The sequence below is a fragment of the Spea bombifrons genome, chromosome 1 (genome assembly GCF_027358695.1).
Source record: "Spea bombifrons isolate aSpeBom1 chromosome 1, aSpeBom1.2.pri, whole genome shotgun sequence".
NCBI lineage: Eukaryota > Metazoa > Chordata > Amphibia > Anura > Pelobatidae > Spea > Spea bombifrons.
In genome coordinates this window covers 10,495,012-10,499,173 of record NC_071087.1, presented here as the reverse complement: position 1 = coordinate 10,499,173, position 4,162 = coordinate 10,495,012, and positions in this window count along the sequence as shown.

Below are 4,162 nucleotides of genomic sequence, written 5' to 3'. Positions count from 1 at the left end.
ATCAATGTGCCTAAGTATATAAGCTGGAGTCAAGAAATGGTAAAGCACCTCGCCTATTCCTATGATTGAGTTTTTGTGGAACAGGATGATATTCTAGTTACCGTATCAGCTGAAGGTAGGAGCAGAGGCGTAACACAAAATGCTGGGCCCTCGGCAAGCTGTAACGCGGGGCCCCCTCTTCTTCATGTCTGATCTATCCTATGGAGCCGAACCCCAGAGTCTCTGAATGCGGCTCCTCGTGAGAAATTAGAACTCAATTGTATGCAGTAACCTCATGGAGCAAATAAAATCCAAGAGGCCATTTTTACATAATGAAACCAGTGATCATCAAAGGATCTACTTGTGCACTAAGATGACTTGGAGGCCCCCATAGGACCTAGGGGCACCTCTGCATTGCAGAAGCTTACGTTACACTCCTGGGTAGAGGTAGATTGTATTTGAAGTTGATACTTGGTAGGTTTTTCCAATGATGACAATCAGTAGCAGGGTCGGTCTGGTGATGACAGGACTGGCCTGGCACTTTAAGACCAGCAGCCACCTGATGACATAAGTGCGGCCAACGGCAGGATACGAGTAGCCACAAGCTATGTCTTTATGATCACGTAGCGCATGGCTCTGTTGGACAATCAACCACTGGCCATTTGCCTGGTGGGCCAGATGGCCGGTACGGGGCTGATCAGGAGAGGATGTGGACATCGTGAACTGGTGGTGTACAAATGAAGCCCTTTTTCAATTCACATGAAGGGAACTCAAGAGCACTTTTCTGCTCACGTTTGGAAACATTTTGTTCCCTTTGGCTGTTCATCAGCATCGGATCAGTAAGTATTCGCCTGAACAAACGCAAACCACAATCATGTTAATTGGTGAAGATTCTACAAACTTTCTGTTGAGATGACAAATACCAATTTGCAGGTTTCGCCGTTGACATAAATATTTCACAGTCTACTGGGATAAGTAAAATGTACTAATGGCGTACTGAATAAATGAAACCAATGGTCTATGGAGCCCAAACATTACCTTGTAATTATGCAAATTATAGATTTCAGGGAAAAAAATGGTATGAAGTGATCAGGGAAATATTAGAGCTTAATGTTCCTAATCTAATAAGCACGTTTTTTTTCCCCAAGCAATCATATCTAATGAGTTTATTTTAATAAATTAAACAGAATGCAGAATTTATTATTTTTAATAATTACTTTTCCCTGCTTTCGTGAATTTTGCTTAAAATGGCAAAAACGAAGTGTAGATGATGCTAGGACGCGACTACGGTGCTGAAGCCTTCTAATTCTTTATAAATCTGCAGGCCTTGAATGTTGGCAACTTCTTTTAATTCTTTTCCCCCAAACGCTTATAAAGAAGAGGGATTAAGAGAGAACACGTAACATGTCTCTAAAACTCTGCTGTGATTCAATACAGGGAACTACTACCAATGCAGTGCAGAAACATATACTGGGGAGAGGGAATGGGGAAAAACAACTGGGAAGAAAGATAGAACTGCCACCATGGAAAAGAGGGGGGGGGAGCGTGGAAACGGGCTAAAAATGTCTTAAGGAATGGAGCCTGGATTGGAAGAGAGGAGGCCGGAATGCTTTGGGAAACACAACGGCATGGACTGTACCTCTTCACCAAAATGGGATTTATTCACTAAACTGGGAGTTGTAGTTCAAATTCCTTGAAATCACAAAAAAATGCTCAGCATGAATGGTTAAACTGGCCCTGCATAATGCATAGTTCAGCTACAGAGAGGTGCCTTTAAATAAAACTCAATTCTCTAAATAAAGCTTTATAGAGGTCGATCCAAGCGATTCTTGCGGCAGAAGCTCGCTAAGGCGGTTCCTTCGTAACGTAAACTGAAATCAGTGAGATTGTCTGCAATCCTCTCTTTGGCGACAAAAACCCAATTGCACCATCCCTAAAAATGGCTTATTCCCCCTCTGGAACGCACTGCAGTTTTGCTCTGGAGTACCGGTCAGTTATAAGAATGGAGCGAGACGGTTTTCACCTGAAGCAGTTCATTTATTTATTTGAAGTAACAAATGTGTGTTTGGACAATAATTTCTAATAAAAAGGTGTTTATTACATTAAAATGTTTCCAGACATAAAAAATACACATTTTTAAATGAATAAAATACGGACACCAATTAATATACAGCATCATGAGTTTTGCTAATTCTTTACACATTCCATGCCAATTGGGTGTAGATTTTTTGGAGAGGTTTAAAGGATTAAAATATACAACAAACAAACCCCACTCCTATCCGTTATATTTTTGGCGTTGGGACCTGAGAGCTGCATTGCTTACTAGCGGTACTTCAATACACTCAGGAGTGTCACCCCGAGAGCCTCTCGTATAGAAATCTCCAATCCTAAAAGAGCAAAAGTCATATCTGGCTACCCTCTTTTCCCATCCTCAATGCCGAGATACAGGTACGAGCTTCCTGCACTCTACTAACAACCTGTGCCAGATTGTATAAAATGTAGCCACTTCTCTCACATCGTCAGACATTTGCAGAAACTTGCACCTTGAGGAGAACAGACGCATTGATGAATCGGGAATGTCCAAATAAAAGGCTTTACTTTTTTTTTTTTTAAAGAAAAAATACTCCTTGTCTTATATTCAAGGTCGTCTTATAATCAGACTAAGATCCAGATCCCCCGCAGCTCTGCAGGGGTCCTGGATCCTCCTCTCTGGCAGCCAGTGGACATTTGTGAGATGCGCACAGACAACCTCCGTTTCTGCCCAGCACTTCCGCAGGGGCTTCTATGATGGAGTACATGACCTTCTGGTGCTCAGTCATAGCAGCAGAGGTTATCTCCGCACATAGCGACAACAGGGAGTCTGAAGCATGGGGGACGTCTCGGAGGAACTGTAAAGTCTGGGGCGGGGGGGCAGAGTGGCAGTTTAAGGCATTGCTGGGGGCAGAATGGCATTTAAGGGGTATAGAGTGGCAAGCCAGGGGGCAGACGCATTTCTATTAATTAGGATGCCCAGATTTCCATTTGTCCTACTGTTTAAAAATCGTTCTTATTTTGAGATGGTAGTGCATGGCACAACTGGATTGCCCCAGGAGTTAGTAATCCATGAGAAGAGATGTAAAACGTGGTAAAAACCCAAACCTTAAGAATACAACTCCATCATGGGGCAAGTTGACCTTGAAGATCCATACGCTGTGGAGTGCAAACCCCCCATCCTGTATTTCAAAATGCAGTAATTTCCCATGTGCTCGATATAAAGACTTTATAGAGACTGGTGCTGGCACTTTTTTTTAGTACCACTATCTTTGCTTCAAAATCTTTAACTTACACAAAGGACTTTTCTGCCTAAGATTCCTCCTACCCCCAGCAAAGAATGTGCCTAAAAGCCCTGCAGAGTATGCTGTACAAGGAGGGGCGACCCGACCGCTACCACCATAACTGCCCTCTTCTTCAGAGCTCTGCATAAAAAAAGGCAATGCTGGACTCCCGAAATTCAATAAACTGCCTCGAAGTAACTGAAAGAATTAAATACATCATTGGAAGAGGTTTATATGCCCCGCAAAGCAATCTGTGACGATCAGCCCTGTATCAGCCCAAAAGCGGGACTGTTAAGTTCGGGGGGCTGCTATCACGGATACAGCACACCAAATTCAGTGAAAATAAGTGAATGTATTTTAGACTTTTTTTCACTTCAGCTCCACTGGTGTGCAATTTTATTAGTGGAAAAATGTTAAATAAAAATACCTATATTTCCCCTCTATTTAAATAATAAAGAGGTGATTCGTAGCTCTTTATCCTTCTTCTTGTAAGAAAATATTTCCCAGCATGCACCTGGTCTTACGCTCATTGGGTGCTTAGTTTTAGTCTTTTGGAGCCTTTAGAATATTTTGCATATAGTGTAGAAAACGAGAAGCGGGTGATTTTAAATGCGTACTCAATATTAACGATGACTCGTATTGCTAAAAATATCTTCTTTTTTATGCTATTTTGATAAAGAATTTTTTTTTTTAAGCTTACAGGTAAAGGCAAAAGAGTTTTGGAAAAGTAATAAATATAAGTAATAAATATAGTCCGTATAAAAAAAAAAAAACCCAATATAAAATGCTATATCTAAAATGAGCAATTATATAAAATAAATGCAATAAATTTGCATTATTTGTTTCACAAAATTGCGCCATTTCCTTAA